Source organism: Nycticebus coucang, chromosome 5, assembly GCF_027406575.1.
Source record: "Nycticebus coucang isolate mNycCou1 chromosome 5, mNycCou1.pri, whole genome shotgun sequence".
NCBI classification, from domain to species: domain Eukaryota; kingdom Metazoa; phylum Chordata; class Mammalia; order Primates; family Lorisidae; genus Nycticebus; species Nycticebus coucang.
In genome coordinates, this window is record NC_069784.1 from 86,087,164 (window position 1) to 86,102,317 (window position 15,154).

Sequence of the window (15,154 nt, forward strand, 5' to 3'; positions counted from 1 at the left end):
ACCTTATTGTGTTTAATATCTCAAGATATCAGAAGCCTCCCAAGCTCTACCTTTTAATGGTAGCCCAGCTCAAGCACTAGCAGGGCTGAATTGACTCCCCAAATTCATCACAGCCAGTTTTCTTTTTATTTGTTTTTTTTTTAATTTTTGAGGCAGACTCTCACTCTCTTACCCAGGCTAGAGTGCCAGGGGATCAGCCTAGCTCATAGTAACCTCCAACTCCAGGGTTCAAGTGATCTGCTGCCTACAGGTGCCCGACACAACACCAGGCTGATTTTTCTAGTTTTAGTAGAGATGGGGTCCCGCTTTTGCTCAGGCTGATCTCCTTGGCCTTTCATACTGCTAGGACTACGAAAGTGAGGCACTGTACCTGGCCCCATCATAGCCAGTTTTTTAACTTTATCCGTAATAACAGATTAAAGTTGTGACACAAGATTTCATTTTTTTTCTGGGTAACTTGGTAAGTCTTTTGATATTTCTGGACCTTGGAGTCTTCCTCTATAAAATGAGAGAAATTAGACTAGATTTTTTTAGTTTCTTTTTTTCCCTAACTAAAGTCCATAGTCTGCATTTGGTTTCATTTTTGTGTTATTCAGGACTATGGGATGGTCATATATCCACCATTACGGTATCATACAAAAATCCCTTATGCTCTACTTGTTGATCCACCCCTTCTTCCTCTTGGGCTAGCAGCCACTGATCTTTTTACTGTCTGTGTTTGGCCTTTTTCAGAACGTCATATGGTTGGAGTCATACAGTACATAGCCTTTTCGGACTGTCTTCTTTTACTTAGCAGTGTGCGTTTAGTGTTTTTTTATGTCTTTTTATGGCTTGAGAGCACTTTGAGTAATAATCCATTATGGATATTCCACAGTTTGTTTATCCATTTGCTTTTTAAGGGACATCTTGGTTGCTTCTAGTTTTTGGAAGCAATTATAACTAAAGCTGTTATAAATATTTGTATACAGGCATTTAGGATCATGATTGTTGGATCTTCTGGTAGCACTTTGTGAAGAAACTCTTAACAGTCTTCCAAAGTGGCTATACCATTTTGTATTTCCACCACCAATGAATGAGAGTTCCTTTTGCTCCAAGTCTGCTAGGATTTGGTGTTGTCAGTGCTTTTAGATTTTAGACATTCTCATAGGTATGTATGGTATCTCATTATTGCCTTAGTTTGTGATTCCTTGTTGAGCTTTTTGTTTCATGTGCCTATTTGTCACCTGTATATCATGTTTAATGAGGTGTCTGTTCAGAAGTTTTGTCCATTTTTTAAATTAGGTAGTTTTCTTACTGTTGAGTTTTAAGAATTCTTTGTATATTTTGGGCACAAATCCTTTATCAGATGTATTTTGCAAATATTTTCTCTAAGTCTGTGACTTGTCTTTTCATTCTTTCAGAGTGCCTTTTGCAAAGCAGAAGTTTTTAATTTTAATAAAGTCCAACATGTCAATGTTTTCTTTCATGGATCATCATTTGTGTTGTATCTAACAAGTCATTGACATACCCAAGGACACCTAGATTTTCTCCTATTTTATCTTCTAAAAATTTTTTGTTCTTTTTTTTTTTTTTTTATTTGTTTGTGTTTTGTTGTGTTTTGTTTTGTTTGAGACGAAGTCTCACTTTGTTGCCCTGGGTAGAGTGCTGTGGCTTCAGCTCACAGCAACCTCAAACTCTTGGGCTTAAGCTATTCTCTTGCCTTAGCCTCCCAAGAAGCTAGGACTATAGGCGCTCTCACACACCCGGCTATTTTTTTTGTTGCAGTTGTCATTGTTTAGCTGGCCTGAGCTGGGTTCGAACCCGCCAGCCTCAGTGCATGTGACCAGCTCCGTAATGACTGTGCTATGGGCACTGAGCCTGTTTTTGTTTTTTAAAAAAAGGCAGTCTTGCTCTGTCACCCAGGCTGAACTGCAGTGGCCCAATCATAGCTCATTTTAACCTGTAACTCCTGTCTCACTCTCCTAGTAGCTGGAGTATAGGCACATGCTACCACACCCAAGTAATTTTGCTTATTTTTTGTAGAGACAAGGTCTTGCTGTGTTGTCCTGGCTGATCTTGAAGTCTTGGCTTCAAGTGATCCTACTGCTTTAGCCTGACAAAGTGCTAGGATTATAGGCATGAGCCACCATGCCCAGCATTCTAGAAGTTTTGCAATCTTGTGTTTTACCTATAGGACTGTGACCTATGTTTAGTTAATTTTTTGTGAGTGGTATAAGTAAGGGCTATGCCCTTCAGATTTATATATTAATAAAGTTTCTGCTGGATCTGAGGGTATTATTTTGATCAATAACATTAAAAGGTAAAAAAAACATTTTAAAAACAAGTGTACTAAATCTTTACAATTTTGGGGGTATCATTTTTCAAAACTGCTCCCAGGGAGGGAGGCTTGAGGTCAGCTTAAAGTTTAAGCCAGAGAGAACTTTATCTGGAATATATCAGGAGATAGGACTAACAGTTCCATTTCAGTTATTTGTTGTTAACATGTGCAGTTGACTGAGTGCTTTAAGTGCAAATTGTTAGAGAAACTTTCTGCAATTAGGAATATTATTCTCTGATTGAATTACATTATTATTTGTCAGTATTGGTGTTTCTTTGCTACTTTTCTGCCTATTCATACAAGTTTGTAAAAATCCACCTATGGTTTCTTTCTAATAGTTAAACCCTTTAATGTAGTGAAACATTGAAGCCATCTGAAATATCTCCTTCTATGATGACTGACTTCAATTAAGGCTTTAAAAAAAATTATCCTGGCTAGGTGCAGTGGCTCACGCCTGTAATCCTAGCACTCTGGGAAGCCGAGGTGGGTGAATTATTTGAGCTCACAGGTTTGAGACCAGCCTGAGCAAGAGGGAGACCCTGTCTCTAAAAATAGCTGGGCATTGTGGCGGGTACCTTGTAGTCCCAGCTAGTTGGTAGGCTATGGCAAGAGAATTGCTTGAGCCCAAGACTTTGAGATTGCTGTGAGCTGTGATGCTACAGCACTCTACTGAGGGTGACATAATGAGACTCTGTCTTAAAAAAGAAAAATAGTAATAATATTAGCTGCTGTACAGTGTTTCACTGTATGAATATGATACGGTTTACTTATCCAGTGTCAATTAATGTATATTTCAGTTACTTTTAATTTTTTTCTATTGTAAGTAATGCTATGATAAATATCATTGTACATATCTCCAAATGAACATGTGCCATTTTCTCCAGGGTTCACATAAATACTGGGAAGTGGAATTGCTGAGTTATAGAATATATATGAGATCACAGTTTTCAAATTATCCTCCAGAATGTTTTACCAGTTTATACTTCTACCAGTTCATAAGGATTTTCATTTCCCTATGTCCTCGTCAAAACTTAATATTGACAAGCTTCTTTTTAAGTTTTTCCTCAGTCTTTTGGGTATGAAATAGTCTTTTAAAATTGTTTTTGAATTTGCATTTTCCTGATGAGTTGAGCATGTTTTTCTCCTTTTGGCTATTCATATTTTCTCATCTTCTTGTCCCCATTTGTATCTTTTGTTCCTTTATTAATTGAGCTTTGTGTTTTTCTTTATGATTTGTAAAATAGGAATTCTTTCTATATTTTGGACACAAATCTTTTATCTGTTATGTATGTTACTTTTTAAAAACTTTGTTCAATGACGGTTGTAACCAAAAAAAATAGCTAGGCGTTGTGGCGGGTGCCTGTAGTCCCAGCTACTTGGGAGGCTGAGGCAAGAGAATCGCTGAAGCCCAGGAGTTGTAGGTTTCTGTGAGCTAAGATGCCGTGGCACTCTACCCAGGGTGACAGCTTGAGGCTCTGTCTCAAAAAAAAAAAAAAAAATCTTTGTTAGTGGTGTTTTGTATAGAAGTTTTAATTTTATTGTAGTCAATTTTAGTACAGAGGGCACAAAATGTATAAACACATTTTAAGAATGAAAAAAACTACTAAACTTGTAATATTTAATATATACCAACAAGAAAAGATGACTACAAGCCACATTTGACTTCTGCAACTACAAGGGGTGTTCAAAATGTATACATCGTAATATAGAGTACATAGATAATATCTGTTATAATGTGTATATATTTTTTGGCATCCCCCCAGTACAGTTTCATCATTTTTCTTTTTTTTGACTTGTAAATTGTCTCATTTTAGAAATCTCAAGCTGGATGTAATGGCACATGCCTATAGTCCCAGCTACTGGAGAGGCTGAGATGGGAGGCTCACTTGAGCCCAGGAATTTGAGACCAGCCTGGGCAATTAGCATGACCCCTATCTTTAAAAAATAAAAAAGGAAACAAAGAGCAATCTCTTGTTGCCCAAAGTCTGAAACACATTCTATACTTTCTTGTAAAATAAAGATTCATTGTTCACATGTAGATGTTTGGGATAGCTGGAATTTATTTTTTGTTTTTGGCATGGAGTAGAGATACAGATTTATTTTTTACAGTATAGACAGAATGTTAGCCTGACAAATTGTGAATAGCCAATCCTTTCACCAAGAAAATGCCCTCTTTTTCATACTAAATTCCCTGGCATATGAGAGTCTGTTTCTGTAAACTTTTCTCTTCATTCCATAGATCCCTTTGTCTTACCTTGGGCTAGTACAACTATTTTTTTTTTAAAGTTCAACTTTTTTTTGTAGTTTTTGGCCAGGGCTGGGTTTGAACCTGCCACCTCCGCCTCCGGCATATGGGGCCGGCACTCCACTCCTTTGAGCCACAGGCGTCCCCCTAAAGGTTCAACTTTTTATTTAACATGTTATAGAAGAGATATAGTCAAAAAGACTAATTAGGCTTGGCACCTGTACCTCAGCGGGGGGGGCAGGGGAGGGGGCGCCAGCCACATAAACTGGAGCTGGCAGGTTAAATCTAGCCCGGGCCTGCCAAACAACAATGACAACTACAACCAAAAATTAGCCAGGCCTTGTGGCAGGCGCTTATAATCCCAGCTACTTGGGATGCTGAAACCAGGGAATCGCTTTAGCTCAGGAATTTGAGGTTGCTGTAAGCTATGATGCCACCGTACTCTACCCAGAGTAACAGCTTGAGACTCTGTCTCAAAAAAAAAAAAAAGACTAATTAAACAAATAACATTATTTTCAATCTCAACACACCATTATTTGGTTTGACAGTGTTAGGGGGGAAAATTCTGTATGTTTGCTGTTTGGTTTTTACTACCTGGGCCTCCCAGAGTGCTGGGATTACCTGCAATAGCCACCAGTGTTCTTACTACCCACTCTCAGAGCATGATAGTAATTAATTCTTTTTGTAAATATACAAAACTTTTTTTAACATTCATTTATACTTTTGAAAAAGAAGTTACAGCATCCACTGAATGATTTGACTTTATGACGATTCTGTTGAGTACTTTGAAGGTGCATTAGTTTTGCAGTTTTTATGTACCATTTAGTCAGGTATACCAGAGTAGTTATTTACTAAATCAAGTGAGCTCAAGTACTTGAACACTACAATCTTTAACCATTTTTTAGCAGGGCAGCCTCTTTGTTTTCCTTTACCCTCCCACACTAGAAATATGAATTTTACCAAGGATGTTTTAAACTATGTGCTTTTTGTTACATCTTGTTATCAATACGGCAATAATCCCTGTATAGAGCTACTTTGAAGATTCTAGAAATGGACATTAACTGAAGTCTGTTCTATGGGATGCTGACCTCACTGGATCCTCAAAAAAGGTTTCTATTGCAGATAACTTTGGGAAATGCATGCTGTATCCCTGTTTTGGAGATTCATAATGATAGGATATTAAAGATACTGGCAAGACTTGCAGGTGAGGAAGGAGAATTTTGTTTCACTCATTTTCCCACATTTATTTGCCAGGAAATCTATCTAACATAGGGAGAATTAAACACTGGTTCATAGAGTGAATCTTTAGTCGGTTCTATATGTATGATATCTAAGTATTAGAATGATAACTATGTTTCTTCATTTTTATTTCTTTGAGTCAACAATCTTCATAATTTTCTTTGTAATGTGAATTGTCCCCCTTCCCCTAACTGTTCCTTTCCTCATACTAATTTTTTGTATTCATCTAACTCATTTTTATTGAGCCCCTGGGAGTATATACTAGAAATAAAAATATGAACAAAAAAGAGTTCTAGCTTAAAAAAATGAAAATGTATTCTTGACATCTTTATTTATGTATTTGTTATTTGAGAGAGCTCTGACTCTTGAAGACCTAACACTGATTTGGTGGGGCAGGGGAGCCATCTGTATAGGATACCTCCCACATATCTTTACATAAATTCTTTCTTTCTTTTTTCTTTTTGAGACACTCTCTCACCGTGTCACCCTTGGTAGAGTGCCATGGCATCACAGCTCACTGCAACCTCCAACTCTTGGGCTTGGCTTAAGCGATTCTCTTGCCTCAGCCTCCCAAGTAGCTGGGACTACAGGCACCTACCACACAACACCTGGCTATTTTTTTGTTGTTGTCATAGTTGATTCGAACCCACCAGCCCTGGTGTATGTGGCTGGCGCCCTAGCCACTGAGCTACAGGCGCCGAGTCTTTATGTATATTCTTAATGCATATTTTTATAGAGATATTATTCATTATGTTTAAGATGCCAAAAATTACATCACAGCATTATTTTATATGCCACAAAGAAACAAAAGATTCTGTTAAATATGATTTAAAGGTAAATCCTGATTTTGGAGATGTTAAATGTGAAAAACTATATGTATTACATAGTAGTAAATGTTAAATAATTGCATGTTATTTTGTTTTGGATATTTCTGCTACATTAATTGACTTAGTGTAACAAATCCTTATTGAATGACTACCATGTAATAATTTTAGTGGATAACAGAATCATGAGTAAGATGTGGTTCCTGCTCTTGAGGAACTATAGAAAAGTAAATGTGTGCAGATGTTGCTAAACTAAAGCTATATTTGCCACAGTTTAAAAATCCAATTAATTGCTGGACACTTAGGTTGTCTATATATCTCAGCTACTGTGAACAATGCTACAGTGAACGTGGAGTGCAGACATTTAGAATAGTGATTTTATTTATTTTGGGTATATACCAGCTGTGGGATTGTTGGATCACAGGGTAGTTCTACTTTTAGTTTTGTGAGGAACCTTCATACTGTTTTCCAAAATGAATGAATTAATTTACAATACCACCAGCAGCATGTATGAGTTCCCTTCTCTCCATATCCTTGCCAATATTTATCTTTCATCTTTTTGATAATAGCTGGTCTGACAGATGTGAGTTAATACCTCATTGTGCTTTAAATTTGCATTTCTCTGATGATTAGAAATGTGGGACATTTTTCATATGTCTGTTGGCCTTCTTTTAAGAAATGTCTATTCAAGTCCTTTGCCCATTTTTTAATAAGGTTATTTGCTTTCTTGTTATTGAATAGTTTGAGTTCCTTGCATATTTTAGATAGTAGTTCCTTATGCGTGTGTGTAAAACTATTCAGCCTTTAAAAACAACCCAAGAAATTCTGTCACTTGCAGCAGTGTGGATTAACCTAGGTTAATTATGTTAGGTGAAGTAAGCCAGGTACAGAGAAACAAGTACCCTATGATCTCACTTATATGTAGAATCTGCAAAAACCCAACTCTTAGAAGTAGAGAATAGAAAAGTGATGGTAACCAGAGAAGGGCGTAACCAGTGCCTAGGGAGATTTTCATCAATGTGTACAAAGTTACAGTGAGATCCAAGAAGTAAGCTCTTGTGTGCTATTACACAGCAGAGTGACTACAGTCAGTAACATGTATTTGAAAATAGCTAAAAGAGGATATATGTATCACTATATCACTTTATAGCCCATAAATATATGTAATTTTTGTCAATTGAAAATACAACTAAGAAAAATACAAAAAAAAAGCTGTGGGTGGAGAAGATGGACAGGGGTGAAGGATGAAAAATTCTCCATGAGTACAATGTACACTACTTGGGTGATGGATACACCAAAAAAGCCCAGGCTCCACCACTCTGCAATATATACATGTAGTGGAGTTCAGCTCAGACCGTCTAAGCCTATTAAGAGGAAAAAAGGAACAAAAGTTCAGGAACTCTGAGAAAAAAATAAAACTGTATTTATTAGCTAAAGCATAATTAATACATTCATTAAAATAAAGCTAAATTAGTGATAGTTGATGGCTTTATAAAAGTTGTAAATTACCAACATCAATAATTTTTTTTGGTCTTACTGTGTTGCCAGATTGGTCTTGAACTCCTAGGCTCAAGAGATTCTCCTACCTCCTGAGTAACTGGGAACTCAGGTGTGTACCACAATGCCTGGTGGTTGTTAATTTTTTTTTTTTCATTGTTAGACCAAGTTGTGGGGGAATAGTGGATAAGAGGAAGAAATGCAAGGAAATATTTATTTGGGGGTGTATATATGTGTTTTCTTAAAGGAGACAATAGAATTTCTTCCAGAGTGTCATTTTTAAGGTATTTTATGTTTTTCTCAGTTGTGATCTCTACAGTAGGTCTACTTATATAGAAAACAATTTCATTAGTTGTAGTGTTTGTTTTCTTTGGAAAATTTGCAAACTGAATTATAATCAGCCAAACATGTTTCTCTGGGTGTGGATTTACACAGTGGAGAACTGGTGACCTTAAGCTTGGCATCTCTCTCTGCTGTCAGCAGTTCTTCTTTAGTTGGCCCACCCACTATCAATGTGTGCACTTAGGGAATGCAAACTTATTTTAATTTTGGCTTTTATAAATATCACTAAGAAAAATAATCTGTTAATATTTTTTATCTGAGGCCAAATATAGGGGAAAATAGGATTATTTTTGATTTATGGAAAGCAGTGCAGAAATAGGGCACCACATGTAGAGTCTAAAGTCTTAAGTTTGAATTCTGGATTTGCCATTTATTAGATTTATTAGATAATGTTATCTTAGCCAAGTTATCTAATCTTTTTGTCTGTTTCCTAATGTGTTAAAATTACTGTAATAATAGTAATAATATTTACGTAAGGTTGTTAAGACCAAATTTGATGTGTAGCTTTGTAAATACAAATACTTTTCAAGTGATAAGTTTTAGATTTTGCCTTTTAGTTTACTTTACTGTGTGTGACTATACACATTTTGCACAATTGAGTTCAATAGTTTGAACATGCAAATTAATATACAGTAGAACCTTCATAGTTGACCACCTCCTTACATTGACCACCCCCTTAAGTTGAACTAATTTTTGTAGACCAGATATTTACCATATATGTATCAGTACAATAGGCCAAGTTTCTTACATTGACCACCTCTGTAACTTGACCAATTTGTTACAGTCCCTTGGGTGATCAACTTACAGAGGTTCAATGATAACATAATTACTTATGTTCATATACATAAGAGAATATGATTTATGATTGAACTTACTTTGAATGTGTTTGGGTGTACCTTTTGGCTTTGCCATTCTACAATCCTTCATTATAAAAAGAGACTGGAGCTGTGTTAGCCAGGGCTAGTCTGGGAAACTGGGCCAACTACCATGATGAAAGCAACATTGGAGACTCAATCCCACTTTTTGTAAAGTACCAAATTTTTACTAGCGTAGAGCAAGTTCAAAGAGCTGAGTTGGTGAGGCATTGCATTTGTTTGAGACTGTGACCTCTTCTCCCACTCTAGCTCTTAGCACAAATTTTGGCACATGATAGACACTTAGCAAACATTATTGGAATAGAAATGGGAAGAAAACTAAAAATTATGAAGACTCCAAACATTAGCTTTACTGAAACACATTTCAGTATTAAATGAAGAGAAGTATGCAGATACAGTCACAGGCAATCTCTATGGATCTGAAGGAAGTTCATAGGAGTAATAATCTATTAGGCTTACCCATCATATGGTCTTCTCTATGCCTTTTCTGTTTTGGCTGCGAGGCTCTCAGCACTTGCACCATTTGGCACAGTCAGCTATGGAAACTAATGAAGGACTGAAACATTTAAGGGGACGTGCATATTTTTATAGATGCATATTAAGTAAAATGTATTTTCATCAAGTAAGTTCTGCCTCAGCTCACCAGGAAAATCAGGTTTTGTCCTTTTGTGCTCTCTGTGCTATTCAACAACATATGCTATTTCTCATGTTAAGACCTTAACAGCTGTGCCAACAAGTCTAGTTTGAAAAAAAAAAAGTAAGGGCTTAATGGTGTCTCTTTGCAGCCTGTCAACATCTCTGCCTATCAATAGATTACTTTGGCCTTTTGTAACAGTTTTTCACCTCAGACCTAAGGGTCAAAAGTCAGTATAGTTACCAAGATACTGAAGCTTGCTAATAGGAATAAGAATTAGAATTACGAATTTAGAGCTGTCAGTACCAAGGACAGCAATATTAATGACAAACTTAAGTGTGCTGCTTTTTCACAGAATAAAAAGCACTGACACTATACTATCAGTAACTAGAACCCTCTCTCTGATCTAAATGGTGTAGACATATTCCTTTTACCTTATACATGTACTGAGATGACTTTTCAGTAGGATTTATCATGGAGCTCCATGTGGCTTTTAACTCATTTCAGTTTAGCAGGCATTTATTAAGTATTGAATTGGGTGCTAAGGTTTTAAAGATGAATGAGACTTAATTCTCATTTTCAAGGCTTGCAGTTTAATGAGAAAGATATGAACAGATTAATTATTATATTACACTTAAATTATATTATATTATATTATATTATATTATATTATATATTTCTCAGAGAAAGTTAATTACCCCAGCCTGAGGAAGCCAGGAAAGGGAAAGCTTCATAAACGGATTAACCAATAAACTGTGTCTTTCATAATGGATAAGAATACTCTAGGAAGAAAAAACAATATGAACACTGGAAACGTGTTTATTTAGTAGGGGCAAGAGAACAGACCTAAGTAGACAGTGAGTTATGCAGGGTCCTATGTGCCCTGAGTACTTGATCTTTGCTCTGAACACACTGAGCAGTCACTGAAGAGTCTGAAGCACTGAAGTGACATGGCTGGATCATAATTTTAGATAGATCACTCTAGAGCTACAGTAAAGGAGTTTTAGTGAGGCAGGATCAGTAGCAGGAAAATAAAGACTGGACCTAACGAAGGCATTAGGTATAAAAGTTGGGTTTGTGCTTAGCAATGTAAAGTTAATATAAGTAGGTTAAATATTATTAGGAATCAAACATTCCACATTGTGAAGAGTCTTATACTCTTTATGAATTAGTTATGGAGATGTTAGGAATATACTATTACATAATGTTAAGAAACACTGGAAAATTTTAGTTTTTGGTAGTTCAAAAGGATTATGTGGTTTCTCAGTATCATTATTATACACATTAGTTATTTTACTGACAAAATTTGGGGTAGATAACCCAAAAAATAAGTTTTTGGTATCAATAATAGCTAACATTTATTGTACCCGAAGATCTGTTCTTGTAGTTGAATGTGTTGGTTTATTACAGATAATTCTCTGAAATAGTCTTATTATTCCTATTTTATACATAGGAGGAAGGTTAAAGAAACTTACCTTGAATCACATAGGATTTATCCTCAAGGTGCTTGCTGCCGAGCTTGTCCCTTAACCACTTAGCTGTACTACTACCTTATATTATAGGCTGCAGAGATATTTGTTCATTAGGAGGAGTGAAAACATGAAAATGCATTAAGTTATCAAAAGTCTATATACAGGTAACACTTCTAGAAATTTAAAGTTATAAAAACCGCAGTCATTGGCTTGGCGCCCATAGCTCAGTGAGTAGGGTGCTGGCCACATACACCAAAGCTGGAGGGTTCAAGCCCAGCCCAGGCCTGCTAAACAACAATGACAACTGCAACCAAAAAACAGCTGGGTTTTGTAGCAGGCGCCTGTACTTCCAGCTACTTGAGAGGCTGAGGCAAGAGAATTGCTTGAGCCCAAGAGTTTGAGGTTGTTGTGAGCTGTGATACCATAGCACTCTACCAAGGGCGACATAGTAAGACTCTGTCTCAAAAAGGAAAAAAAAGGCAGTAATAATTTAGTGTCAAGAAAAAGCATATTTTAAATTCAAAGAGGGATCACATTGCTTATTAGCGACAATGGAAACCTTGACAATTCAAAAGAATTAGAAAAATAGGAGAAATATAGGAAGTTGAATTATTATAGGAAAGAAAGGAGTTTATGCTAGAGATTAATATTTGTAAAGACTCGGTTCTAAAAAAAACTGAAATTTTCATAAAGAGTTTACTGCCACTTCTACCACTGTATATTTATGTAATGCTTTATATTTTTTGGAGCTAAGAGAAAGAAAGTGACTTAGCTAAGATTAAACACTATGTAAGTGTCAGAAACAGGAAGAACCCAGGTCTTTTGACTCAATCTGGAACCCTTTTCATTATATCGTATTCCTTAATCAAACCGTATAGATTCAGTCCTGTCCCCAAATCCATAGAAATAAAGAGGGAAGTGCCTAACAAAAGAATTAGTTCATCAACATTAAATCCAAGAGAAAGCTGCAGCTCAAGAGACATAATGCTAAAGAATGAACCAGAGGTGTTCTAATTGAAAAGATTGCCATGCTTCTAGAGTCTGATGAACCTTTTCCTGCCAGTGCCTGCTGATTGATGTATAGGATAGGAAAGTTGCCAAAGAAAAGTGCTTAAATCATTGTTTGATTGATACTTTCTGTTCTTAAGAACTGTTTTTGATAATTACCTTCAGAGAAGGGAAAACAGGAGGTATAGTTGGGAATCAGCAGCCCGTGAATAGAAAATACTTTTTATTTTGTGAAGTTTAAATTTTGCTTTCTGTGAAGCAGAAAAATACTTTTGCTTTCTTTGAAGTTTAAATTTTGTTACCTGTGAATATATTACTTTTTAAAAACATTAGTAGGGGTTTCTGTACAATGGGGTTATGGGTCACTTTTTAAAAATATGATATAGTTTACAAATTGTATTAACAGATTTCATCTCAAAAATTACTGAGTAGGTTGACATTGACATTGAGTGGATTTTCCACGAACCCACATAGAAACAATATTATTAGAAATGGTTAGAAAAGCAGTATCACTACAAAACTATTATTTCCTTGTTTCTGTGGGAAAGTAAATTTTCAATTATAGATAAGGATGTGGGAAATGTTACTTCACTTTCAGTAGTCGTAGAAAATTCCTATTCTCACATACATACCTAACATACATATTTACATGTATACATTTGCTCCTTGTGTAGGATACAGCTTTCCTAAGTGAAAGAGGTGCTCTGGTGGGGAGTGGTGCAGATGGAAGTCAGATTAGAATTCTTAGATCAATTGCTCTAACAGGATTTTGCTGGGAGGAAGACTCTGAGGACCACCACCCAATAAAGCAGAAAGAAACTAAAGTGGTTGTTTATATAATTGGTTTATTTGTAAGTCATACATTTGAATTAAGGACCTCTCTGCAGGATCAATTGGTGTTTATTTTTACTCTAACTTTATTCCTCTAACACAGTAGTTCTCAACCTTCCTAATGTCCCTTTAATACAGTTCCTCATGTTGTGGTGACCCCCAACCACAAAATTATTTTTGTTGCTACTTCATAACTGTAATTTTGCTCCTGTTATGAATTGTAATGTAAATATCTAAACTGCAGGAGATATTTTTTTTGGCCGGGGCTAGGTTTGAACCCAAAGGGGTTGCGACCCACAGGTTGAGAACCGTTGCTCTAACAGTTTATTTGATGATGTTCTTGCGATACAATGAAATTTGCAATTTTGTAAGCTCCCAGAGCCATGTATGGTATGTAATTTATGCAGTCTTTATTCTACCCTTGGAAAAGATGGAAAATGTATGTTTGAGTAAGGAATACACCAATTTTTTGGAAAATTATAAAAGTCCTTAGAGAATTTTTTTTCACTGTGGCATTGTTGAGAGGATTAATTTTTCTTAAAAAGAGCCACGATACTCTGGATACAATGAAAATATTAAGCTAGTGTTTGTGGCCTGTGAGTGAAAGAAGGAATACCAGATGTCAGAGTATGATAAATCCTCACCCTTGCAGGAACAAAGTTTGCTCTTTGTCTATTATGTCTGGACAGTTACCAAGGCCTATGGTGAACTTTGCAGCAAAATCCTCAAAATCCCAGCGAGTGACTCCAGGGTCCAGGTTTGAATGGTCTGATCTCACTCTTTGTTGTTTTTTTGTTTATTTGTTTTTGTTTTTGTTTTTAAAATGGATGAGAATTTTTATGTTTGGAAGGATTTTAAAAGTGGCTAAATGTGATGGGAGGGAAAAGGATTTTTATAATTTTTAGTAGTATGTCTTTTTTTATAGTTCTTTTAAAAACAAATCAACACCTATATCAAATTATGTATGAGATACATTTGATAACTAAAAAATAGCCCCACCCAAAAGATTGTGGGTAGTCAATAAAAACTGGCTATATTGGGCGGCGCCTGTGGCTCAAGGAGTAGGGCGCTGGTCCCATATGCCGGAAGTGGTGGGTTCAAACCTAGCCCCGGCCAAAAAAAAAACAAAAAAAACTGGCTATATATTCTATTTACTGTATTTTCGTGGCTCTAAGACACAATTTTTTTCACAGGTTAAAATATTTCTAAAATAGGGAAATGTTTTGTAATCATTACTGGCCTAGATCCAAGTCATATTACTTCAGAAAAGATTTACATTTGACTGTGCCAGGTTGCACTACTACCAACCTGAGACCATTTTAAATTAAATTCTGTGCCAAAAAATGATTTTTTGTTTTGTTTTGTTTTTTTTGTTTGAGACAGAGTCTCACTATGTCACCCTTGGTAGAGTGCTGTGGCGTCACAGCTCACAGGAACCTCAAACTCTTGGGCTTAAGAGGTTCTCTTGCCTCAGCGTCCCGTGTAGCTGGGACTACAGGTGCCCGCCACAAGGCCCGGCTATTTTTTTTGTTATAGTTGTCATTGTGCTTTAGCTGGCCCAGGCTGGGTGTGAACCTGCCACCCTTAGTGTTTGTGGCAGGTGCTGTAACAGCTGTGCTATGGGAGCCGAGCCTGTTTTATTTTGCTTTTGACCATACTGGTACTATGAATTTAGATCGTAAAGCTGGATGAGTGATATCTTTTATATAAAATTCCCTCTACTTGGTACATTGGTAGGGACGTTCAACTTCCCTTGCTGTTTCTTTCTGAGTGGTGCTAATTTCGGAGGTAAATTTCCATTTACCCTGTATTGCATTTATAGCCCTTCTGTTGTTCTAGCCTTATGTGGGAGGCCTCCTATTTTGGATTT

The 15,154-nt window shown here is 36.3% G+C and overlaps 1 protein-coding gene across 6 annotated transcripts in view; it reads left to right on the forward strand.

Annotated features, from left to right (window-relative positions):
• Window positions 1-15,154, forward strand: part of CEP57L1 (centrosomal protein 57 like 1) — a 68,996-nt gene that overhangs the window by 13,594 nt on the left and 40,248 nt on the right. Inside the window, exon 1 of one of the 6 annotated variants that reach the window (XM_053591364.1) lies at window positions 5,752-5,766. The exons of the other annotated variants lie outside the window; for them this stretch is intronic. The gene's annotated coding sequence lies outside the window, so the exon portion shown is untranslated. Of the gene's footprint in view, window positions 1-5,751; window positions 5,767-15,154 lie in introns of those variants that run through there. 6 annotated transcript variants of the gene reach the window in all.